Source organism: Alligator mississippiensis, chromosome 1, assembly GCF_030867095.1.
Source record: "Alligator mississippiensis isolate rAllMis1 chromosome 1, rAllMis1, whole genome shotgun sequence".
Lineage (NCBI taxonomy): Eukaryota > Metazoa > Chordata > Crocodylia > Alligatoridae > Alligator > Alligator mississippiensis.
Window position 1 is genome coordinate 205,548,019 of NC_081824.1, and position 27,772 is coordinate 205,575,790.

General features: G+C 41.3%; 1 protein-coding gene across 2 annotated transcripts in view; it reads right to left on the minus strand.

Moving 5' to 3' along the window:
* Positions 1–27,772, minus strand: part of LOC109286452 (uncharacterized) — a 167,176-nt gene that overhangs the window by 25,274 nt on the left and 114,130 nt on the right. Inside the window, exons 8-9 of one of the 2 annotated variants that reach the window (XM_059719227.1) lie at positions 24,114–24,203; positions 16,217–17,604 (exon numbers count right to left, since the gene is read on the minus strand). The gene's annotated coding sequence lies outside the window, so the exon portion shown is untranslated. Of the gene's footprint in view, positions 1–16,216; positions 17,605–24,113; positions 24,204–27,772 lie in introns of those variants that run through there. The other variant, XM_059719237.1, reaches the window with a different exon arrangement.

Genomic DNA, 27,772 nt, shown 5'->3' on the forward strand with positions numbered 1-27,772 from the left:
GGAAGAGCTAAAGGACAAAAGATAAATCCACTAGCTGTGACACATTCACTTATCTTGAATCAATAATCATGACACCAGCAGGACCAAACTCTTCCTAATATGTAATAAATAGCAGAAGAAGGGAACACACAGCTTTTATCCCCAAAGGTGCTACATATCACTGTTCTTTAAGCCATTTCCTCGGGTGGGATATTGTTTTTATACTCAGCAGGGGGAGGAATGCCACATGGTTATTCTAAATATTTCCTGCTAATACTTGTTTTCTCTTTTGCTCTACTGGCGCAATCCATAATATTAGGTACCACCATTACAACCTTCAACATAAGATCTCAGTGCATTCTGTACATGTCAGTTAAGGCTTAGATCACTGAGGCAAACTGCACCACAGAGAAGACTAGGCATTTGAAATGCAGTATGGCCCTGTAGATCAAACACTAGACTACAACTCAGAAGGCCTGGTACTGGCTGCTGTGTGACCTTGGGTGAGTCACTTCATCTCCCCAATGGTAAAATGGAGATGAAAGTACTTTTCTACTCATCTCCTTCACAAAATATGTTGAGATAAAAAACACTTTAGAAGAGCAAGGCATTATTACTGCTCTTTTAGATTATGATTATTTATTATTTTGAAATGACTTCAGCTGCCTAGGGGGAAAAAAAACAGCTCCCTGATCCAGCCAACAAATCACACCACATCTCTATAAACACTGTGCAGAGTACTAATTCCTATCTACCTTCATGCCTACTGCAATGCCAAAACTCTATTCAATGCTTTCATTAATGACTTGGATGATGGAATAGAGAATGATCTTATAAAATCTGCAAACACTTTTGAGGACAGGATCAGAATTCAAAATTATCTTGACAAATTGAAGAGAGGGTCTGAAATCAACAAGATGAAATTCAATAAAGCCAAGTGCAAAGCACTACATTTAGGATGGAGAAATCAAATGTACAAATACAAAATGGGGAATATCTGAGTAGGCATTAGATATAAACAGGAGCAAACTTATAAACAGTAGCATTGCCCCTCCCTAATTTGTAGTTTGTTATAATGGATCAGAAAGCAACGATCAGTCAACAATGTGATGCAACAAGAATAGGAGAGTTTAAAAATACCATCTATGAGGAAATATTACAGGTAGGCTTGCTTTCTCAAGCCTTTTATATAGGTATGCTCAACCCTGGTTTATGGGAGTGTTTACCCACTCCAGACCCTTTTCTGTTTGTTCCCTGTCTAAATTGTAAGCTTGTCAAAATGAACCATTTGTTTAATACCATTTTAAAAATGCTACCACATTGCTCAGGGATATATTTGGTAGCCATGTTGGTCTGAGACAAAAAGAAATGCAAAACTCTAGAACTCTTGCTTGGAAAAAGTAAAAAGTGCATTCAAGTTAATCTTTATTTATCATATGAATCCTCCAAGTTCTAGCAATGTCTTCCATTTCAACCTGGCTTGAACAGCTAAACCAGGGGGCTCATTCTGAAAGGAAACTAAAGAGAACACACAGCTCATGTGCCAGCTTCTAAAGACTCCTGAAGACACGTTAATATGCCTTAGGGATTTATTAGTACTACTGAAAGTTACACATGTGTATCCAGGGAACAAAAATCCCCTTTACATACATAATGCAAAAGGTAATAGAGGTTTTAAAAGATAACTAGATGCAATCATTAACAAAAAAAAATCTTTCCTTCATTTTTTATTTTATTAAAGCATTCAACTGCCTTGTACTCTTTATAAAGAGGCCCTTACAGTTTATGCAGTTCTTAAAGCAGTTTTGTTTAAATGATTTCAATTTAAACAAGTACTTTAAGCCTTGTCCTCCATCCATTTGGGTGCACTTGGTACATGTGAAAGGCAAAATTAAACTCTAGGGGTGTCTATACATGTGGTCCGGGGGACGGGGGGTGCACTTTAATTAGAGTTGCTCCAAGAGCACCTGCAGCATCTTGTGCATTTAAGCACCTGGAGCACCTCATGCATCAGCATTCCCGCACTTCAAAATGGTGTCGGGTCAGCTTCATCTAAAGCTCATTCAACAAGCTTTAGATAAAGCACCCTGCCACCATTTTGACGTGCAGGGATGCTGATACACGAGACATGGAGGCTGGCTGGAGCACGGTAATTACCACACTCCAGCAGAATCAATTAATCGAGGCCCACTAGCTGCCAAAGTATAGGCACCCTAGCTACCTACATTAGCTGTATAGGCACCTTAGTTGCCTAAGTGGGTTATGCATAGGCTATAAGCACAGTCTGGGGGGGTATGCACCTTGGAAAACATCCCCGAAATTAACAAGATGAACATGCTACTTCTGTTGGAGATTTCATGTATTTGATTGGGTACTTGACTGAAAGTCTACAGCATGGCTCCTTGAACATAGCACTATGGTGCTGCTGACTGAAAATTCTTCAGGAACTACTGAAAAAAAAAAAAATAGGCCTGAGAAATGCCTCCAAATCCCTTGAACAGCAGAGATTTCCTATGCCTGAAAGAGGATGATTGCACCCAAAAGTTTGCCAATAACTTTTTTCCAACTACTCAGTTGGTGTAATAAAAGATACCATATCTACTCAAAGAACCTTGCTTGTCCAAATCCCTTCTTATTCTCTGACCCCACAGCTCAGTAGATTTCCTAATGCCTTCCTCCACAGCTCTGAGGAAGCTGAACAAAGCAATGCTCTTTCAAACAAAGCTGAAGAACAGCTTTGAAGTGAAGCACTCGCTATGGATGATATTCCTAAAACAAGGGACTTCCTCCAAAAAGCAAGGTTTCAGAATGAATTCCTGCTTTTTGGGATGGAAGAAAGAAATGAGTCAGCTTATAGCAGGGGTATTTTCTTTGGAATGACAACGAAGGTAACAATTTAAGACAACACACTAGGCATTCATACTCTTCCAAAAAAGTTAGTTAATTGCCACTATTAAATCCTCTGCCCTAATCTGCCTTTTCCCTCAGACCCAGATAACGCAGCATGACAATTGGGACTTCTTCCTCATTACCAACTACAAATAAAATAAGCTTGAATTCCTTTTGGGATTCCTTTCCTAAACCATTAAATTTTAATTAACAATTCTTCCTACTGTTTAATAAACTTATCTGTACAGCTAGACATGCCTACTAACATCATGCTGCTCAGCCAGAATGTCACAGCTAAATCCCTAAGGCTGATGGTTTCCTCTTATATGGAGAGACTAATAGATCAACTATAGGCATTTCTTTTGTCCTATATTGTCATGGACATCATGATCCAGAAAGGTGGAAATCCTCTTGCCTTGCAAGGTACTTTGAGGCCAGATATAGACTTTATACTTTTACCAGTATAAGTGATCAGAAATCAGTCTATACCCTAACAGAACAGAAGTTCAGCACAGAGATGGATTTTAAAATGGCAGACCCCATCTAAGATTTCCCCCCCTTCCCCACCAAAGGGCAAATGTGTGTTTTGTTCACTACCAATATAAACTACATTGCTTACAGAAAACGGTGCAACTTGAATAGATTCCACATCAGGCTTTTTTAATGTCTGTACCTCGCCTGAAAGAACTTGTGACAGAAAGGTTGCCATGGAGACCCCCTTCTGTAATTGGCTAATAGAGCCCTGCAGTTAAGTCCAATACAAATGTTAATGTTGGTTGTCCCTTCCACCCTCCTGCATACATAGCTAATTATGTCACTTGTCTAAGCAAACATCAAGTTTACCTTTTTTCCCCTTCTTTGCTTGCAGAAATAGAATGGTCTAAGAAGACCTTTAATGACATGCCCATTTAAGCCCACTAAATTGAAATGCAAGAACATCCTTCTTGCAGGAAGTTAATGTATTGTACAAGTTGTTAACATGTAGAATAGACTGCTGGAGCTCTGCTAACAAGAATATAAATCTCCATGTATATGTGGATTTACTTCCATAAGACATTACAAAGTGTCACTACAGTGTGAAAGTGCTTCTGGGTACTGTTGCTTTCACCAAGCAATATTTAGGGTTTGTTTATTTACTTATTGAGATGTACAGATACTGTTATAGCCAAGAAAAGACAAGTCTCATCCAGTAAAAATTATGCTTTCTTAGGGTACATATACCGTAGGGCTGTGTAAAATTTTGCCAGCTGTTTCATTTCGATGCTATGTCGACTCGTTTCAAGCTCGAAACAGTGAAATCAAAACGAAGGGTTTCAAAAGCCTCGAAAGGGCAGTCGAAATGCTTCAAAAGTTTTAAAATGTTTCAAGTTTTGAAGCTGAAACTGGGCTTGCCTTCAGGGGAACAGAAAGTAAGGAGAGAGAGGTGAAAGGGGAGGAACAAGTGCTCTAATATTGACTGTGACAGTTTGGCTGCCTGAGATGCTGCTGGTGCTACTGTGCTGCTTACTAAGTTATTACCTGCTGTCATTTGAAGTGGACTGGACTGAGGCTGTTGGGGAGGAAGAGACCTCGTTGGGGCATACTACCATTGTCATGTAGAGGCCCCAGCACCAGTGAAAGCACACCTTAACACACTCACACATCACAAGTTTTGTTTGTTAGCAGCTTGAGGTGCAGTTTCCCAGAAACCCCTGCATCTATCTCCTTGAAAGCCAGTAGGCTTCATGGCCTCAGAAGGGAGTACCATCCCTGCAAGTTTCATCTGAATCAGGCAAGATATGACAAAGTTATATGTAGTTTTGTGCTTCCTCATTATAGCTTCAATAAAGAGCTTCAACAAAACAAAATTGAACAGTGGTTTCAAAACGAAACAAAATGAAACTCAAAACAAGACACTGTCCTGTCAAAACATCAAAACACAAGTCAAAACAAACCAAAACTGTTTTGCACAGTCCTAATATACAGTGTATTGCCAGCACTTCTGGGGACAGCTACTTTTGAGCATGACCTGCCCACCATTGATGATGTATGCCAAAACCTGGAACTGGGCATTCCAGGGGAACCATTCCTGCCCCCGCCCCTCCCCACACACACACACGACAGCTATCAAGCACAAGAGACTTTGAAAGTGGCTACCTAGGGGGGCTTCAACACCACACTTCCAGGTTTAACCGAGTGATCCAGGGCAGGGTGTGCTTAAAAAACACCCTTCTGGAGAGTCTCAGTGACATGATATGGGTATATACTTACTCAGGAGTGGCAATCTGTGGCACATGTGTCGCAAGTGGCATGGGCAGCCTCTGTGTGTGGAACTTGGCAGATTGGGGATAGGGCAGTTAGCACAGTGACAGATAGGGAACAGAACAGAAAACAGCAGGAGATTGGGCAGGAGGAGAGGATCAGTGTGGCACTCAGGGAGGGCATGAGGCTAAATTTGTGGCACGCCTGCCAAAAAGGTTGGTCCCCCATCATCCATACTTAGATTTGTCCCTTGATTATTCCAAGTCATATCTGCTAATTTGAGTGACAAGATGTACAGATATTTTCAATTTTTTTCCTTTTACGTTCTACAAACACAACTAGGAGAGAATGAGCTTCATCATCTGCAGAACTGTTTGTCTCCATCTATATACAAGTTGGTGTGAAAAACACTGGATGAAAGCGTGGGTAGGGGGGAGGAAATCGCTCTAACTCTCCCTATAAAATTTCTAGGTCTTTTGATGTTGTAGTGATTTTAAGTTTGCTATTATGAATTAGGCTTATTATTATATATAGAACAATGAGGGTTTCTTTGTGATACTTGGACTGTATGGATGAATGAGTCTAGAGTGACTGGAAAAGTTTGGTAGGCTGTGTGTTAATAAACATGTTACCAAATGGTGGACTATGCTAAGAAAAGGCTGAAGATGCAATTCCAAATCCAGTCTGTACCAGGCAAGGAATGCGATAAGCAGAAGAAACAAGACTGAAGACGCTATCTGCAACTCTTCAAGGATTAAGGCCCCATCTACACCTGACACAGCCTGCCCCAGTGATAACGGAGGAATGTGGTAAACAGAGTGCTTAAGGATCAGTACCTGGGCCAGTGGTGCGTGAGCCTGACCACTCATCAGGATAGAAAAGTACTGAGATTCAAGCAAAGAAGGCACAGAGTCAGGAAAGGCAGAACCGGTCACCCAATACCACCTTAATGCCCCCCCCATAAAGGGAAGAGACTTAGCATCAAGAAATTGGGTAACACTCCGCATACTGGAGCACAGACACATGTCTGAAGAGGCCCTGCTCCTCACCTCACACTCCTAGGCTGGCCATCTAGCGTAGTACTGAGCAACGGACTTTGATAACTATAACATCTGAGAGTAATTGGGAGTGAGTATGTATGTGAATGTATAGGTAGACAAGGTTCTTTGGGTGAATCTGATATCTTTTATTAGACCAACTTAAATAGTTGGTTTGAACCCAAAAGCTTGCTTAATATGTGTTTTCCAACTATACAAGTTGGTTGGTATACTTGAAGATATCCCCTGCTTACTCATCTAACAGATCCTGGGTATGAGCAGGGAGAATCTGTGTAAAGCCTCTCCATATATTTGAACTGAAGATGCTTCCTTGAGGTATTCAGGTGGTGTGGATGTCAGTTACCCCATAGATATACTCTATTATATCCTGCTGGGTTAGGCTGCCTCCTGATGCTCTGAGAGTCAGGAAAAACACTGCAGGACTTTAAGATGCAAGGATGAACTTACAGGTGTGCCAACTAGGAAAAAAACAAGTTTATGAAGATTAATGCACAGCTGGCATAGAAGTCTTTGAGAGACCAATATTAAAACCCTTAATGGAATTTCTGGAGTCACTTTTCCTAGTAGAAACATGATTGCCAGAGGCTGGACTTTGAGTCATTTGTTACTTACCCATATTCTCAGAAAATATCTGCATATGAACATGTTTCCAATATTTATAAAATGTTACTATTTACTGTAAAATAGTCCTATAAGACCTTAGTTCTGGAATACTTCCTTCTTTATTCAGTTGAATTTTACTAGCACAGCATAGCTGTATCTTTCATAGTTGTAATTATTCATGAGAGATGTTCCAGTTTGTGTTTACAAATGTATTTACCTATATGAAGTAATTTATATATTCTATATATGTTATTCCCTCTTGGAATATCAAAAGAATATCTTGTATTGTGGGTGTTTTAGACAATCAAGTTAAAAATTCACTAAGGGAAATAAAGATAGATGAAAAAGGGTTTCTGATAATTTGTTTGGGCTTGAAAATCAGCATTGCTCACCTGATTTCAGTAAAAGGCTAAGGTTATTATTCATGTGTGAAAAAATGAAAGTAGAATAATATTCTCTTAAAACAGAATTACCTTTTCTTAATATCAAATGTAATCTGCTTTTAACTGTAATCTGCTCTTAACAGCACAGCACCTTAAGGCAGGTAGTGAAGAATGCTTAATTAGTTGAAGCTACAAGAGGAGTGGTGGGTAGCCAGAATGTAATTACCCAACTTAGAATTTATCCTGAAAACTATGATTAACTCTTGTAAAAAAAAATCCCAGGCATTTTAAAGACAGTCATCAGAATCCAACTTTACATCTCATCTAAAAGATGGTCCATATCATAGCCAGTGCCGTAACAAGGGGGTGGGCAAATGGGGCGACTGCCCCAGGCACCAAAGCAAAGCGGTACCAACAGGCACTGCCCAGCTAGGGTGGAGTGCAGGACAGAGCCGCGAGAGGCTTGTTTATGGGGGCATGGGGACAGGGGAAGGGTGGCTCCTGCCACTGCGTTCACTCCTGGCCAAGCATGGAGGGGGCATGTGCACCAGATGAGGGTGAGCTGCTGCTGAGGGCTTTGCCCCTAATGCCAAACTTCATTGCTACAGCACTAATCTTAGCATAGTACCTCCTAAACCCTTCTAAGAAGCATACAATACATATTCACATACAGACACAGAGGAAAATCTGACATTTACTAACCAATGAATAGCACTGAAGCATTTCTTGAAGTCTTGCATTGAAGTACTAATCCAGTATTACTCTACTTAGCTCTTGAGAGATGATGCGAGCACAGCTTGAGATGGTGAGACTATACATAAACATTTCTAATGGCAATTAACACATTTCTGTAAGGAAATTGACCCTTTATGCATATTACCCACTACCTGCTGCCTGTACCATATTTCTATTATAATTAGACAAATGTCTAGGTCCTTTCAAATCTTAATGAACAAGAATGCCATTTATTCATTAAAAAGTAATGAATATTCAGAATCCAGCTGAAGAAATTGACCCTAAGATTTCTCCCTATCTACATGCCATTCACACTGGTATGTATCAATGTCATTCATGAAGGTACATCTGTCTTACAACACAGGACAGTGAAATAGCTTACCATCTCCCTCCTCCTATTGTGTCTTGCCCCCACAATTACAGACTTTTGCAGTATCAGGCACATAATATGGTCTAGTCTGTAGCCCTAGCAAGGTCTTCCATAGTACACAGCTCCTCCAACAGATGGCATACCAAACAATGTTTCATGACTGGTGTTTCAACCCAGTCACTTGCATCTGACTTCCTAGAGTAATCCCACTTCCATCTTTCACTCTGCCAACTCTTGTTCAAAGGTGATTTAAACTTCTTCAGGTCAACCAAAACTCTGTGTCTACAGTCTGCTGACATCCTCATTAAGTGTGTTGAATCACATATAGTACATTTCCAATGTGATTTTTAAGTGGATCCTTTGTAGCTAGGAAACTTTTCCAGGACACCAGGCAGCTAACAGCTGCAGCATGGTGATACAGTGGACATTTGGTATTTTCATCCTATCATGATGCTTCCATTTTGCTTGATGACCATTCTTCTAATGTCCAGTGAAGTTGTTCACATTCACTGTTTTTCAGACATCCTGTAATTCAACAAAAGCTATCATTCAGCCCAAGGTCAAGCTTCTTTGCATGAGTCATTCTTTCCTGCATCAGACGTCCATATTTGGCTGCTAGGTACCAAAAGACAGTGCAAGTGCAAAAGCTTTTAGTTCTGCTGTGTTGGCTCCTTTATTTGAGATTACGGAGTATCATTCCTGAGTATGCTGTTCTGAGCACTATCTTTGCCTTTTGATTTCCTCAAGTGTGCCTTGAAGGTAGTGTGCAGTCTAGTGTCAGTTCAAAATAGTTACAAGTCCAACAATGGGCAAGTGATACCCCATTCCAGAACATGCTAATTTGCCTATTGACTTCATATTTCCAGAGATGGGAAAGACTCCCCTGTGGTACGCCATTCCTCTGTTACCCCCATGAGCTCCATTTTCCATATAGTTCAATGTAAAATCATCTTTTCACTAGTAGAGATGTCTCATTCGCACAAAATGGTGACCTTTCACCATGTCTCACATTTTGGTGAGAATTCTTGGATGGTTCACTGTATTGTATGCAACTGGTAGGTCAATAAATAAGGAGTTTCTTATCAGACCCTTTTCAAAACTGTCTTCAATATAAAGAGTAAAGCTCAGTGCATGACCTGTGCATTACTTACCTGGATAACATCCAACTTACTATGGGGTTACATGCATATTAATGAATTAGTTTAAATAAGACCCTCTTACACCTTGTAAAAATGACAGGTGTGATATGGACTAGAACCTTCTCAATTCTGAGTTATCCTCCCTAGCTTCAGATCCTACATACACGTTCAGTAGGGCTGTGTGAAGCTTCGGTCACTGATTTGATTCAGCCCAATTTAGCCAACTGATATGGAGAGATTTGATGATTCAGACATAGACACAGCTTTATATGTTTTTTCTACTTACCTCAAGGTAACAAGCAGCTCATGAACACTGAGATGGTGGAGCAGATGGAGCATCCCACAGAAGCGCACTCAGCAGCAGACCCAGAAGTGGACCAGAAGCACAGGGGACCCCCGCCTGGCTCAGTGACTAGTGCCTCCTGGGTCTGGGAGGGCACCTGGGGTCCCCCTGCAGCTGATCGCCAAGATGGTGGCCGCAAGGGAGTCCCCCACACACTCAGTGGCAGACCTGGAAGTTGACCGGAACTACTTCCAGTTCACTTCTGGGTCCACTACCAAGCATGCGGGGTGAGGGAGCACTCTTGTGGGACACTCAATCTGCCCCACCAACTCAGCATTCACGAGCCGCACCTGGTACCTCGAGATATGTAGGAAAAACTTTTAAAGCTGTGTCTATGGCCGAATCGCTGATTCTCCAAATCAGAATAGAATCCTCAGATTCGGATTCAGCCGAATCGAATCAGGACAATAATCCAAATCAACAAATCGAATCACTGTCCCCCAAATAGGGCCAAATCCAAATCTGAATCAAATACAGCCTGCTTCACACACCCCTAATGTTCAGTCTTGTACAAAGTATTAAACAGGATTTTCCATATAGGTTTGAGGAAGGGGTAATATGCCATAGCCAGTGGTGTGCGAATCGTGAGGGTTTTCCTTCAAAGGGAATTTACAAAACACTTTTCACAGATGAGCCTATGAACTTCATTTCATCAGCCTCCTGGATACAAAAAATCATGGACTAAATATAGACATTGGGTTTATGACAAAGGATAAGTGTCGCCAGGGAAGTGTGGAGCTCGCAGAGGCAAGCAGCTTTCCTGCATGGCCCTGCTGTGCTGGGTTGCACACACTGTGTTGTGGAGACCCCAGGGGAGGGCAGCAGGATGGGGAGCATAAGCCCACAGCATGCACCCACCCTGCCCCCACCCCGCACACAGATCTGGGGGCACAGGTCCCCCCACCCCACCCCCTGGGAGTGCGCACTGTGGCGCGGAGCCAGCCCCAGCCCTCTGCCCCCAAACAAGCTACCCACTGCCTCATCCTGCTCCCCACCAGGGCTCTGAGGCCACACATTGTGGCCCTGGGCCCCAAGCCCCACACACTGCTCAGCAGGGCAGAAGCCCCAGCCCCAGCCCTAGCTCTGTACAACTCCATCCCTATGGTCCCTCAATCCCACCTTCACTTACCTGCAGGAACTGCTGTCTAGGCTGCCTGGGGACATGTACATGCACATGGTGCCCCCTGCCTGACTGGCCTCCTCCTACTCCCTCCCAGCCCCATCGCTCCCTTGTCAAAGCCTCGGCTTTCTCAGCCTCTGATCCTTTTGTCCTGCTGAGCCCCCTAGCTCAGGTCCACTGTGCTGGACCAGGTTTCTGGGCTCCAGCCTTTGTCTCACCTTTTTTCGGTTCTAGGCTTCTTGCCCTGCAACTGTCCCCCTGGCCCCATTTCTGCCCTTCCTAGGTTCTGGACCACCTGGCCTTGTCTGGCTTCTGCCTATATTAAGCTTCCACTACTCACTCTGCAATTGATCCCCCTGCCCCTGGTAGGGCTCAAAACAGTCACATGCCCCTTGGACACTACTAGGACCTCCAAACTTACCTGATAGTCTCTGACCCAAATGACCAATTAAAATTAAAACAAAAGCATAAGCCCTCTGGCTATAGTAAAATTCTAAGCCCACTGGCTGTATACCAACTCTTATTCATCTAGGTCCTAGTCCCCTGCCAGTCCCCAGTGCTTCACTTGCTGTTTCCTGGTGTAGTAGGGTCTCAGCCAGTCACATAGCAGCAGGAAATACAGGACTACACTACTCAGTCTACAATTGAAACCAAAACAAGTATAACTTTATTGGAATATGCTTTAATTTGCTATATTGTATATTTTATATAAAAACACAAAAAACTTGGCAAAAGCGAAACAGCTAAATTGAAACAAAACGAAGGGCTTCAAGATGACCCCAAAATGAAATGAGGGCAGTCTAAACATTTCAGAAGTTTCAAAATGTTTTGAGTTTCAAAGCTGAAGCTGGGATTGCCTTCAGGGAAACAGTAAATAAGGAGAGGGAGGAGAAAGAGGGGGGAAGGACTGCTCTGATATTGACTATGACTGTTTGGCTGCCTGAGATGCTGCTAGTGTTACTGTGCTAGTGCTCACTAAGTTATTTTATTACCTGTTGTCATTTAAAGTGGTGGACCAGGACGAGGCCATAGGGGAGGCCTCATTGAGGCACACTACCATATCATGTAGAGGCCCCAGCACCAGTGAGAGCGGGCCTTAACACACACAGATCACAAGTTTTGCTTCTCAGCAGCTTGAGGTGGAGTTGCCCAGAACCCCTGCACCTATCTCCTTGAAACTTAGCAAGTTTCATGCCCTCAGAAGGGTCTACCATCCTTGCTGTATTCATCCAAGTCTGCCACAAAATGACAAAATTATAGGCAATTTCATGCTTCCCCATTATAGCCTATGGGTGAAATATCAAAACAGCATAACAGTTCCAATGAAATGAAACAGAATAGTGGTTTTGAAATGAAACGAGACTCAAAATGAAACACTGTCCTGTTGAAACAGCAAAATGGAAGTAAAAATGAAATGGTGCTATTTTGTACAGCCCTACTGCCCAGACCATCCATTCCCCCTTTAGGCCACTGAGACAGAATCCAAAGGTCAGGCCGAGTCCAAACGTTTGGGGACTCCATGACTATTTTATAAGCATCCAGAATTTGCACCAGGGTCTCATGTGAGGCAAACAAGGATTCTACCACTTAACTACAGGGGACTCAGAGTCATTAGACTTAAATATACCATATTCACTCAAATATAAGATGTCCCCGCATATAAAATGACCCCCTGCAATAATTAGATTCCATATATGGAAAATGTATATATTTGTTATATTTTTCCAGCTACAGAATCTAATTATTGGAGCTTTTCCCTTAATTTGTCCCTTTCCCACTACTGCAGCAGAAAAAATAAATCTGGGGATCAGGCAGTCCTCTTGCCTTCTGCCTCTTCCCGCTACAGCTCCTTCCCCATCTCCTTATTGTCAGACTCTGCTCTCCCTCAGCATATGGAAGTGAGGAACACATTTGAAAACAATAACTTTGAAATAAACATACCTGTAGTAATAGGCATATAGACAAGTTGCTATGGGTACCCATAAACTCTGTTCCTCCGAAATTGATGCGTTTGACTTTTTTTGAAACTGCTACAAGTTTTAGTGTAGGTACTCCATAAACACATTTTTCATCAACTCTTCAGCATCTACTTACACATAGTATAAACTATACATTATATTAGTTCAAAGACAAAAGACTTTTGACTTACTATATGGTTTATTGGAATGGCCTCCACCAGAGTCAACAGCGTTTCAAGCCAGGGTAACCCCCTACCTCAGCACAGCTTAGTATGTGTATGTACTGCAAATACTCTCCACAAAGGATCCACGTACTAGTTAGCACCCCCATTCATGACTGGAACCAGGTATCCTTGTCACAAATCCTGGAATCCTCTAAAATTTTATATGCAAATGAGACCCACCTCCACTTCATGAAGCGTTGGGCTACACTAATCATATACAACAGGCTGAGAGATGGGGGCAACAGAGGGATTCTCAGTGAACTGTCTGGGGCCCCTTTTCATGATGTTTTCAGACATTTAAGGCCAGTAAAGAAATAAAAATCATTGAAAATAAGAAAGAAAGGCACATCTCAGCTGTGGGAGTGAAGGGGAAATTGAAATGTGGCAATGCGACTTGAATGGCAGTGTAGGCTCACCATGACTTGAAAAAAAGAGTAGGTGTTAATGGGGACTGTATGCAATGACTTTATCATATATCTTATTCAGCTAGGCCCCATTAACCTATTCTTGTTGTAGGTTTCCATCAGTATGTTTACCTGATATGGTGTACACCACCCAGGGTGTCAGCACAGTGTACCCACTTTTTGGGACTTCTTCCTATGAACCTCCCAAGTCCTGCAGGTTCTCCCCATCTGTACTCTTGCCTTCCATGACTCAATGGAACACATAGGCAAGGAAAAGCCTCTCACAGATGAGGAGACCCACAGGTGTCAGGTGCATGTCTGGGTTGGGGCTGTGCCTACTAGCCCAGAGCCTGCTAGTCAGGGCCATGAGTTTCAAGTGCAGTGGGTGCATTGTGGACTTGAGGGTCTGCCAACGCATGTCCTGCCATGACCTTTCAATCCCCTCCAGCTTCTCAGTCTCTGTCCTCTGCCTTCCCAATCACACTGAGGTTTGCAGTACTTCATGAGCATCACTTTTCTGTGGCCTTTTCTCCTTTACAGTCACTACCTAGACCACTGGGGTGAGGAGCACCTACAATCCTTGTTGTTACCTTGCCTCAAAACCAAAATGGTCTGCTTTGAGTTTCTCTCACCCTGGAGCAGCACTCTCCAAGACAAAACGAAAGAACAAAAATTTTCCAAAACTTATCTGGTTCCCAACATGATATCACTGGTCTTCTCCACCTGACTGCCACCCAGAGATGCTTCTCCCCAGCTCTGAGTTCAATTCCTCTGCCTCTTCACAGGGAGTTCCTTCCCCTGAGGGATCCTACAGCCAGACTGCCTCTCTGGCCTGAGGCTTGTATTTAAAGGGTGATGCAGGTCACCTGACTCTCTTATTTCCACCCAGAGGTCATCAGGGGCTGACTGCACCTGGACCCAGTGGCCATCTTGTTGCAAACTCCTCAGCATCCTAGCAAATTACAGTAGCTCCTAGAAAAAGTGAGCAACAATGACCAAAGTAACATAGGCAATGAAGGGTGATGGTGTAAGGAGTGGCAATGACAGCATGAGGACAAGGAAGGGTTGAGGGAAGGGGAAGTGAACTACACCCAAGGTAGCCAGGGGGCATTGCAAAGGGAAGGGATGACCCGGCAGGCCCAAGAGAGAGTATGGGGAGGAGGCTGGGGGAAGTCAAAGAAAGTAGCAAGGCAGGGGAGGAAAGCCCAAAATTCCCTTGCTTCTTGAGTAACAGGGTAGTGCTCCTGTTATATGTGGGTCATGTGTTTTATATAGGCATGCTCAGTGTTGCCTGCATTTAATCAACTTCATAGTTGGCTTCCGCTACTGAGCACATACTGATTTTGCCAGCAGTTTAATGATAGATAATGTATTTAATGAAGTGTCCTTGTATGCAAATGTAAGATGAGAAGCTTCCCCCCCATGTTGACTGGAGGGGGGGGTGCTATCTCATCTTGTATTCAAGTAAATACTAATGATTCAAGTAAATACCAATCTGATTTTTGTCATCAACACAACATCTAGCTCGATAATGATGACTTTGAAACTCTGATTATAGATACTGATGGCTTCTCCACCATGTCTGTTAAAGCCATCAGATAAACAGTTCAAGTTTGCTAGCCCAGATTGTTTTTAATGCTAGCCAAAAACATTAACTGAAGTGTAAAAACATTACTTCAGGTGTAGAAACAACTTTCAGTAAAGCAACCTTTCTTTTTTTCAGATTTATAAAACAAAATCAAGCCTTCTTAAGAATCTTGATAGTGCATCCAATTTGGGTGCACTATCAAGAAACTGGGTAGAGCAGGAATCAAAGTGGAGCACTGCTGCACCACTGGATCCACCCTTGTCAGGTGGTATGCATCTGACCATGCTTCAACTAGCTCACCATTTACATCAGTTATGCTATATCCCCAGTTGACATTGCAGCTGGTAAAGTGGCCATTGATCAGCCATGTTATTTATAGATAGATAGATAGATAGATAGATAGATAGATAGATAGATAGATAGATAGATAGATAGATAGATAGATAGATAGATAGATAGATAGAGTCAGGAAGGAGCTCAACAGATCATTGAGTCTGATACCCTGCCCTGGGCAGGAAAGAGTGCTGGGGCAGATGACCCCAGCCAGATGACTATCCAGCCTTCTCTTAAAGACCCCCAAAGTAGGGGAGAGCACCACCTCCCTTGGAAGTCCATTCCAAATTTTGGCCACCATCACCATGAAGAAGTTTTTCCTGATGTCTAGCCTAAATCCGCTCTCTGTCAGTTTCAGACCATTACTCCTTGTTACCCCAAGAGGTGCCCTGGTGAACAGAGCATCTCCAATCCTTTGCTGCATCCCCCTAATGAATTTGTAGGTGGCCACAAGATCACCTCTCAGCCTTCTCTGAGCGGAGGCTGAAGAAGTCCAGATCCCTTAGTCTCTTTCCTCATAGGGCTTGGCCTGTAAACCCTTAACCATGGTCAAGATGTCATGGTCAAGATTACATGGGCTAGCAAACTTAAACTGTTTATCTGATGGTGTTCATGTCTGAACAGACATGGTGGAGATGCCATCAGTATCTATAATCAGAATTTCAAAGTCATCATTATTAGTCTAGATGCTGTGTTGATGACAGAAATCAGATCTGAAAGTAGTGCTGCCACAGTGCTCATGTAGGCTTTTGATGGTCACGTTTATCATAAATTTTGGGAGGAGGGGATTGTTAATCTCTCCATGTATCTCAAGGAAACACAGGCAGACAAGTTTTTGGGTAAATCTGATATCTTTTATTGGTACTTTAAGTCAGGAAATGATTTGTCAGTAAGGTCTTGTTTAGCACCTGAGGCCCCTTGAACATTTGCTAATATAATTATTCATGCTGGCCTCGATGGGGCACCCTGGACAATCACCAATGACATCATCAGCTTTCAGGTATAACTGGTTGATGACTACATTGATCTGTAGCTATAGACATGTTCTGGGATTGAAGTGGTAGGCATTCAGCAGGATTGGCAGATTGAGACTCTGACAGGAGATACAACATGGAAGATGGCTCTTATAGTCTATTGTAAATACAAGTATCTGAGCTGGTTAACTCTATTTAGATCCACAAAAGCTTTCAAAGACAGTTTCTTGATTAAGTCTGGTCACAATGCATTAGAAACTACTTAAAACCTATGTATCAGAATTAGCAGGTATTGTCTCTGGACAATTATTAGCAGGAATGCAAACATTTAGTAGTTCACAGCAAATAAACAGAAATGTATACACATAAGGGAGAGGTACAGGCTTGTATGTATACAGATGAGGTCAGTTTTTGCACATAGATATGGCATTGTGCCATGAAATGGATGAGAAATATTATCACCATCTCAGGAGAGTGACAGGAACATAAGGTTTTAACTTCCTTTTTGCTGGCTGCAGTAGCTCAGAAGCCACTTTTTTGTCCAACAGACTATGCATATCCCTTTCACAAAGGCAGAATTCAGACTATATTTTCTTTTGCACATCAGCAAGACTGCTGTTGACTTAATTATATGCTTATTAGAGTTTTATTTTTTTCAATGTATTAATTAGTACATTTGTATTCTAATTGATATTTTTCCATTTCATCCATAAGAGAAGCTCTGAACTTTCAAATATTTCAACCTCTCGAGTGGTAGCATTTCTTTAGGAGTAGCTAAACTCAACTGAGCTATGTACTGTCAACCAAGAGCCCTGCAGGCATATTGTTGGTAAAGGTTTTTGTTGCTGAGCTGTTAAATAATTAGAAGGTAAAAGCCAAGTGGAAATTAACTTCAGTTCAATCGGCCATTATCATCCTGAAGTTGTATCTAGAACATTGTCACATGTTGATTAACCAGAGCTGTTTAGAATTCTGTTTTGATGAGGTAGTCAGAACTTGGGGAAAGCTAAAAAAAAAGTAATTGAATTCTTTTGTTAAGGGGAAAAAAGCTAAAAGCTGCTAATATGAGATTTTTTTTTTTGACATATGCCTTTTAAAATTAATGAGAACCATCACCAGTAAAGTATGTGATCAAAGTATAATAAGCCAGCTTGTCAACAGCAAAAATGGAAAAACAGAAGTTATTTCACGTCTTACATAGGCAACATTACATTTTCACAATATATGCTTGATCATGTTCATTTCCTCTGGTTTTTTCTATACCTGTAATAGAGAGGGAAGGAGCCTTCATCTCAGATGATGGTGCACAATTTCCTTAAATCAGTAAAAGCCAAGTGGATAATCAAAGCAATTTAGAGGGTGATACATTCATATTTGAATGTTAATATGAGAAATAGATAGGGCACACTGAAGAATGATGGAGTTAGCTTGAGCATTTATTTTAAACTAAAGCAATTAAATGTTGTAGCTATTTTCTCTGGCTAACTGTTTTTTTCAAGGTTCTAAATATCAGTTATGTTTTGTCCTATGTAAGATACAAAGGGCTGTTTATACACAACTCATAGCTGTAAATTCTACTGGAAAACCCTTCCTTCCTTTGCCTTCTTTGCTGGCAAAAACTGCAAAGTGTGGAGCAAATCAAAAATATAAATATTAAATACATATACTTCTGCTAACCAAACACAGGTAACAAATCTGATGAATTGGAGCTATAAGGAAAAATGAGTAGCAATATATAATTTGAGTAACTAAAGAAACGGTATGTGCCAGGGTAGGATTTGGCAAAACAAATCAGCAAAAATTTCATTCTGCAGTTGTTTCATAGATTTAGTTGACAGAATAGAGATTGCAGAGACTATTTTGACTGGTGGAAAGGATAAAGAAAAAAAGGAAAGATGTAATTACAGACATACTGATCAATGTCAGAGAGCAGATTACAGATGGAGTTTTTTAGATAAGAAAACTATACAGTAGTCATAGAGATTTTGTCTCTCATGATAGTAAACAGGAAAACAAAGTAAAGAGATATGTTCATAAAGGGTGTAACGTGATCCGAAGAGCAAAAAAGAGAGAAGTAAGCCTGAAGCTAAGAAATGGAAATGAACCAAGGCAGTTAAATAAGGTCAAAACTAGAAAGTGCCTGGGATTCAGACTTGATAACACTGGCCTAGAATGTTAATGAGAATAAAAGGAAGAGCAATAAATATAGATACTGGACTATATAAAAGCAGATGCAGTTAGATTGTAACAATACAGGGAAACCAAAAGCATGTCTTTAAAATACATGGTTAATTTAAAATAAATCCATCCCACTTCATCCTATAAATACAAAATGGATCAATCCTAGAATGGCAAGAGGTTTCAAGCAAGAATCTGTTTCAGGTATGGTGATGTTTAAGATTTTTATTAATGATTTAGATGAACAAGCAGAGAACTCACTGATCATATTTGCAGATGACACACACTTGGGACAGGTTGTAAATACTTTGGAGAATTAGATTAGAATTCAAAAGGGCATTGGTAAGATTGAGAATTTTTGGCTACAGGCAAAAAAAGGAATTCAAAGGCATTATTACGGGGGGGGAAATCAGATGCAGATTAAGGAAAATTGACTAGGTTTGTAGCCCTGCTGAGAAGGATCTGGGGGCTGTGGTGGATCACAAGCCCAACTTGAATTAACAATGGATGCAGTCACAAAGTAAATGCAATTTAGCATTTGCATTAAGAAAAGTATTGCACACAAAACATGGGAGGCAATACTATCCAACAGTCAAACAAACAGTGAGTAGTAACAGACAACTGACCAAGGACAAAATGTGTAAGTGTTTCTACACAAATGCCAGAAGCTTAAAAAAAAATAAGATGGGTGAACTAGAATGCCTTGTTTTAAATAGTAGCTTCGACAAAATAGGCATCTCAGACTTGGTGGAAGGACAATAATCAATGGGATACTATTCCAACTAGTTACCAACTACATAGGAACAAAAGTAGGACATGTACGTGGAGGACTGGGGACTGTATGTTAAGGATAGTATAGAAAGTAACAGCATAAAAATCTTACATAAAGGAAAACCACCACAGAATCCCTGTGAGTAGAAAGTCCACTTAAGAATGGCCACTTAAGGGGGCCATTCAAAGCAAAAAGGCATCTTTCAACATCTTTCAAAAAACAGAAGGTATGCCCCAGGTTAAGTATAAAAACAAAATAAGGCAGGCCCAAAAAGCATTTGAAGAGTCTAGCAAAAGATGCTAACATTTATCATTAAAACTTTGTTTTTTAAATATATCAAAAGCAGGAAGCCAGCTAGAGAAGTAGGAAGCCATTATATGACCAAGGTATAAGAAGTGCCTTTGAGAATGATAAGGCCATAGAGAAGCTAAACAGATTATTTGCATCAGTGTTTACTGCAGAAGATACTGGGGAAATTCTGATGCCAGATCAAACCTTTCTAGTAGACATGTCGAAACAGCTGGACCACATTGAAAGAGACAACAGAGGACATCTCATAACAAATCAATAAGTCACCAGCACTGAAGGAACTCAAAGGTGAAATTGCAGCACTGCTGGCAATAGTATGTAACCTGTCATTACAAATGGCCCCTATGCTAGAGGACCGAAGGGTTGCCAACATAATATCCATCTTCAAAAAAGGCTCCAGAAGTGATCCTGGCAACAACAAATGAGTGAATTTCACTTCTATCCCTGGCAAGATGTTAGTCTCTATAATGGAGAATAAAATCGGCAGTCACATGCATAAATCTGGTCTGCTGGGGTAGAGTCAACGTGGCTTTTTGTAATGGGAAATCCTGCCTCACCAATCTGCTGGAATTCTTTGAGGGTGTCAACAAGGACATGGACAAAGAGAATCCAGTTGACATAATGTATTTGGACTTTTAAAAACCATTTGATGAGGTCCCCTCACCAAAGGCTTTTTTTAAAAAACTGTGTTTTCACAGGATTAGAGGAAAGGTTCTTCTGTGGATTGAGAGCTGGTTAAAAGATAGGGAAGCAAAAGGTAGGGCTAAATGGTCACTGTTCAGGATGGAAGGACATCCAGAGAGGGGTCCTGCAAGGATCTGTGCTGGGCTCAGTTTTGTTCAACATTTTCATCAGTGACCTGGAAATGGGGGTGCACAGTGAAATCTCCAAGTTTGCAAATGATACCAAATTCTTTTGGGTAGTTAAGGCTGAAATTGATGAAAAAGACCTGCAGAAAGATCTCACCAAGCTAAGTCAGTGGGCAAAAAAAAGGCAGGTGAACTTCTATGTCAACAAGTGCAAAGTAATGCACCTGGGGTAAAATGACCTCAACTATACACATAGAATGCTGGGTTCTGACCTAGCTGTTACAACTCATAAAAGAGACCTTGAAGACATCATAGATAGTTCTTTAAAAACATCAGCTCAGTATGCAGCAGTGACAAAAAAGCCAATAAAATGTTGGACATCATTATGAAGAGAATTGAAAATAAAACTGAACATTATTATGTCATTATACAAAGCTATGTTGTGCCCACATATTGAATACTGTGTGCAGTTCTGGTCCCCACATCTCAAAACGAATGTAGTAGAATTGGAAATGGTACAGAGAGGGTAAGTAAAATGATCAGGGACTTGAAGCAGTTGCCATACTAGGAAACTAAAAAGGCTAGGGCTCTTGAGTTGGAAAGGAGAAGGCCAAGGGGAAAATATATAGAGGTCTATACAATCACGAAGGGTGTGGACCTAGTGAACAGGGAACTGCTGTTCACCAAGTCCCAGAATACTAGAACTAAAGGACACCCACTGAAATTAGTAGCTGACAGGTTTAAAACTAACAAGAGAAAATACATCTTTATGCAACACATACTTAATTTGTGGAACTGACTGCCACAAGAGGTAGTGAAGACAGGTAGCATAGCCAGATTTAAATGCATGGATGAATAAATTCATGCATGATAGACCTATTAATGGCTACTGAACAGAATGGTTGGAGATGTTTCCTCTGGCCTCTCTAAATGAATTATGGTGGATTCCAGGAAGGGTACTGAATGGCAGATAGGTCACTAGATATATTCAGTGCTTTCCCTCTATAACATCCACTCCTGCCACTGTCAGAGATAGGATACTGGGCTAGATGAACTGCTAATCTGACCCAGTATGGCACTTCTTATGCTCTTATTCTGCCCAGCCTCAGATGAAACACTCTGAGCAATTCAATGTTTTCCATTTTAAAGAAGGATGTAATGAAACTTGAGAGGATTCAAAAGGTGAATAATGAAGATGAAAAAGGACTTAGAATGCAAGCTGTGTAAGAAAAGGTTCAGGAAATTAAGTGTTTCATTTGGAGAAAAGGATATGGAAGAGGGACATGATAGCAATTTTCAAATATTTGAAAGGCTGCTGTAAAGAAAAGGAAAAACAGTTGTTTTCCCTTGTGATAGAGGCCAAATCAAAGTTAGGCATTTTAACCACAGCAAAGCAGGTCTAGATAAAGCAGGTCTAGATTAAACCTCAGACAAAAATATTCCTAACTGCTAGAACAGTATGACAATGGAATAAGCTGCCTAGATAAATTGTGAAATTTAGTTCACTGGAAATTCAGGAAGGGACTATCTAGGCATTTATTTTATCTGGGATTGGCTAGGAATGGTATGTCTTACATTTATGCAGTGGATCGGACCAGATCACCTTTGAGATCCCATCCAATCTTACAGTTTTGTGAACTATGCAATAATCATATCATTATAATTAGTACATATTAATATTTGTGGCCCAGATGTGACTAAACTTTATTTTTTTATAAAACAGGGTGGGGTGGGGTGTAGTGGGTGGCCAACTACCTTGGCTCAGATCAGTCCTTGAGCCCTTTAATCTGGTCCGACCAACACAGTCTTTCTCTGGGCTCAGAAAGAGTGTGGCAAGTAGCCAGTTAGCCCAGCTCAAATCAGTCCTTAAATCCTTTAATCTTTTCCCAGCTATGTAGTCTTTCTGGGGGCTCAAAAACTCAGGCTGTAATACCCTGGGTTCTTCTGCTTCCCACAGCTCAGCCAAAATCAAAAACAATCCAAATGAACACACCCTTAACATGTATTAGCCTATACCCTGGGTTAATCTACACCACAGGGCTCCCTTGAAAACATAAGACATTCCAAAATAAACACTCCCAGTATGATGAGGTTAGCCCTCACCCTGTAGTCTTCCTTTGCTTTGCAGAGTCCTCCCACTCCATGCAGACATCTCCCATTCTTGGTCCTCCCCCGCCTTCTTCTTCCTGTCCTTTTATATTCAGTCAACTTCCCCTCGTTACTGAAGATTGCCTGCCAGCTGAGGCCCCTTACATGAGGGGCTTGTTGCAGGCTGGCTAATTGAATCACGCTGTCAAACTGAAGCCTGTTACAGGGGGTTCTATGTTTTTCCTTCATAGTTTCAGTATGGGTACAGTAACCATATGATCCCATGTATTGACACATTTATATGTCAACCTTTGGGTTTCCCAGACTTTTGCTTGTTTGGGGGAATAATTCTTTTAGTTTCTTTAGCTCAAATTTCTAATGTGTGTTAGAACATTAACATTCACTTCATCTTTATATAGTTTTTTCCTTGAAATTCTCCTTTTTTAATGTTCAAAATGTTAACATGAATATTAAACAAGAATCTAAACAAGACATTTATGACAAAGTTTTAGAGCTATATTGACCAATAGACTTATGCTGTTGTATGCTACTACAATGTAAATTATTCTAAACCCCACACCATTTATTTTGAAAAACTTCCTGTGCACCAAACCTACTTAAAATTCCCCTTCCTGCTGCCCCCAAAACACCTTTTTGTGCAGACAGACAATATCTGAACTCAGCTTGACACTAGAGCATTTATAAGAATTGGATAGTTCTCAGTAAATTTGCCTTAGCTACAACCTATTTTCTTCTAATGTAACTGTAACAGCATCCCTGTTAGGAGCTCTGTTACTTGGGAAAAATCCCAGACAGCTGGGGGAAGAATCCCTGCAAAGTCGGCCAATGGGAGACCACCTCCAGGAATAAAAGAAAGGGGAAGTCCGGAAGAAAAAGCCTTTGGGCACCAGAAGAAGAGGTGAGGAGTGACAAAGTTCTGGAGAGAACAGGAGGACTTACCAGAGACCTGGACGGACCCTGGGAAGGAATGAAGCCCTATGGTACACGACAGACATGGGGCAGAGGGGATTACCCTCCCGGGAATCCTATGGTATCAGCAAGTGTGAGAGAGAGAAGGAGAACAGAGACGCCACGTGGCAGATCCGAGGGAAGCAGCAGGGCAACTGCAAGGGAGATTATACTGCCGGTAAACTCAAGCAGTGCTGGGGAGAGTGGGGAGAAGCAGAGACGCCAGGTGGCAGATCCACTGGGACTTTCAAGTAAAAGGGATCAGAATCCTTAGTGAGGAAAAGGGGCCAAGTCTGAAGCCCAGTGAGACTGGGGAAACTGGAAACAAAGAAACTGGTCATGAGGGGAAGTAGCTAGAGGTTCCTCCCAGGGTTGTGCACCCATGAAGAATGAGGAACATAGAGAGTGCTTGCCGCTAATGAGGCAATTAGTGGCAATAAGCAGAGACACGGGCGGGGAAACTCCTTATTCCCCTCCCCCTCTTGTGACCCAAAAGCGACTGAGCCAGGATTGTGAGTAATTACCCTGTACTAATGGAAACAGCTGGGGACGTCCTCTACTCAAGTAGCCGGTGCAGAACAAAAGCTGCCAGATGTGCAGACTACTAACAAGGCAATTAACCACGTGAGAGACTGGCCGGCACTTACCTTGAAGATTTCACAGCCGGAGATCCCTTCTTGAACCCAACGGTGATCCAGGGAGCAGCTCAAACAGGCTGCCGCCTCCAATCTGGGCCACTGTAAGAGAAAAGATAAGAAAAAGAAATAAAATACCTAGAATAACATAACAGGTCAGGAGTGGTCATTCTGCAGGTACCAATTAACATCTCATCAATCTCTTTCCTCCCCTCATAATATTCAAGTCGTGGCAGGCGAGAACCAGGGGAACAGGCGGTGCCCCGCTAACCTGATAACAGTAACCACTGCACAAGATTATAGTGCCTTTAGCTAGAGAGAAAAACTGAAGAGTTTGCACATACAACAAAAATAAGCTGACATTAGATATAAAATTTCTTCAGAGAGCGATTTTGTCATTTTTTACTCAAAGTAATAAAAAGAATAACTTTGAATTTCTCAGACAGTTCATTTCTTTGTTAAAAGAATAAATGCTTCAGATTAGGCGGAGATTTATATTCTTCATCTATAACAACATGGCTGGATTCCTAATACAAGTGAAAAAAACAAACACAGCATTAACCAAGGAGCTATATCCACTGCATCCCAAATAAATAAGCATAAATACCACATGGGGAATTTCAATTTCAGAAGATTGCACTTAGTTTAAATAATTCTCTATGCATTTTTTTTAATTTAACTTGTTTGTTTTCTCAGGGAAGTGTTTTTAAGATACAGTTGAATGCTACTTCCCTTGTTATCTCAGTCTAATGCATAATACAAGCTTGTTTACTCTTACAGCAGAAGGCAGGGGCACTCAGGGTGCTCATGCCTGGGGCAGGCACTGGTGTCCTGCACATGGCAGTGAGGGGTGCTGCCCCCACCAAGCCATCTCTATTGCTGGCACTCCCTGCCATGCATGCACAGCCCCCACATTCACGTGGCATGGGAGGGAAACCCCAATGCTGGAGCTGACTTCCTTTCCCACTTCTGGCCCTTTGCAGCAGGGGGCAGGGAAGGCAGCCGGTTCCAGCGTGCAGGGCTTCTTTTCTATGCCACATTAGTGCAGGGGCTGCCCATGTGTGGTGGGGAGTGTCAGCGATAGAGATGGCCTGGAAGGGGCTGCACCCCTCACTGTGATGTGTAGTGCTGGCTGGAGCTGTGCACCACTGGGCACAAGTGCCTGAGCATCCCTGCCTGATGCTGCACCATGGGGAAAGTGTCAGGGGGGGTCCCCACATCTCCACAACCTCCCTCACACCCCACAAATGCCACACACCCACACCCTGCCCCCACAATATATCAGATAAGGCATTAAGGGTGATGCTTGTTGAAATTATCACAAAATAAAATCTTAGAATGCTTAATAGGTGGACTGGAAAGGATAAACCTTTGGCATTCACCATTGTTACAACTAAAAGAGCAAGTATGAGAGACAATATACCAACAGAACCATATGTGCCATAAGCATAAATCACCTGAAATCCTGCCACATGCAGAGAGTGATCACTTCCCCCTCTCTCTAAAAAGTTCATTAGAATTTTATGAGGAGACTTCCCCATTTACTATACAACTAACCCTTAGATTAGAAGTTCTTAATAAGAAAATTTAATGGAATGATGAGTTAGGAGAGAAATGTGTTGCTGTATTCAAAGATACTCTCTCACACCACTCACCTCAAATTCTTTAAAAAAACAACCTCAAAAACTCATTCCTCAATATGAAGCTGATGTGCAACAGATGAAAAATTATCTCACAAAAGAGAGCAACTTTCTAGGGAATATTTGCCGATGGCATAAACCATGGTTTGATGAAGACTCCTCTAAAGCTATGGACTTTAATAGAAGCCTTGGATGAATAAAAGTCCAAAAATGACTGTGCGAGTTTCCAACAGATAAAGATTAAAATCCAACAGATGAAGATTAAGACTGTTAAAAAAAAACAGTAAAAAGAAACAGACTCAAATGAGAGAGGAACTCGTAAAATCAGGGAAAATAGAAAATGGATGTTTTTGGCAGATTATAGTCAAAATGACAAAGGACAAACAATTTTAACATAGTTCCCGATATGCATATTCCTGAAGAAACAAGTTATGTAAAAAAAAAAAAAAAAAAAAACCATGAATGGAAATGCCCCTGGCCATGATTATTTTCTCAGAAATTTTCAAAGAAGTCATCAGCTGGTATTGCTCAGTGTTGAGAAAATATTTAATACAACTATTTTAGAAGGTATTTACCCTAAGCATTGGATTGAAAACATAATAGTCCCCATTTTAAAATATGATGATAAAAGAGATCTTGCAGCATATCGTCCTATTAGTCTTATGTACATTCCTGCCAATACATGGGAAACTCTCATGTACAAACAATTTCTGAAAATAACGTTCTGGAAGAAGAGCAGGCTGGTTCAAGAAAAGGCTATTCTTGTACGGACCACTGTTTTGTGTTGCACTGTTTGGCATCCAAACATGTAAAAAAAAATCTAAAAGCATAAATATGTAAAAAGACAACATTTTTATATGTAACCTTCATAGATCTAAAGGGAGCTTTTGACTCCATTGGCCAATTAAAATTAGGGAAGAAACTTGTAGGGACATAAGTGAATAAAGCTTTCCTACAATAAATTGTTGCTCACTACTCAAATACTGCATCTAGGGTGCATTATGAGATCAGTGATGTCCTCTCTAGTACTTTTCTAAAACAGGATAATGACAAGAATGCCTGCCTGCTCCACTACTTAGTCTACTTCTGAATTATTTAGAACATGTGCTAACAGGGACTTAATTCTACACACCTATGCTATTGAATGGTTCTCTCTCTCTCTCATTTTATGCAGGTGAAATGCTAATAATGTCACAATCCCAGATAGGCCTCCAAAGGTTATTAGGTGCTTTTCATCAGTATTGGCCACGTCTATCAAGATGCTGACGGCGCAGTAGCTTGTTACTACTGCACAGTAGCATTGTGTGGCACAAAGCATGACACAATACTACTGTGCAGTATTAAGGAGCTACTGAGCAGCCAGCATCACCAGAAAGCCATTCAGCAGTGCTACTGCACGCTAACTCCAGTTACTGCACAGTCATTTCGTACTTGGGTATGCAAGTATTAAATGACTGTGCAGCAACAACTGTGCAGTCAGCGTCTCGTGTAGGTGCAGCCACCATCTCAAATAGCTTGGAAATCAATACTGCTAAATCCAAGGTAGTGTTTTTGGGAGTGAAAGAAGGAAACAAGCATAGTTTTTACAGAAAAGGAAATTGGAGGTAGTCTCCTCATTTAAAAATCTTGGAATATATGTATTTTAATAAAAATCTGTGCCAGAATAAACACATTGAAAATGTAATCATTAAAGCAGAACAAGCTTTGGTTGGAGTTTGAGCCTTTTATAATAAGACAGGCAGTACTGGCAGCACTAAAGGTCTATTGATCTAAGGTAGAGTCCATTTTATTGTATGGAGGGGAAATATGGGATGCAGCCCCCATGGCTGATTCAAAAATAGTTTAAAAATGATATTATTTATTCTGTTACTTTTTCAGGCAGCTTTGATTTCTACCATATTCTGTGATGGAGGGCTCATGTGATCTGAAACAGGGTTGCTTATTGTGAGAACTTTAGATCAATTAAGAATTCTAAATTACACTATAAACATTAGAGCCTATACCCCTATCAGATATTATAAAAGTATGTTT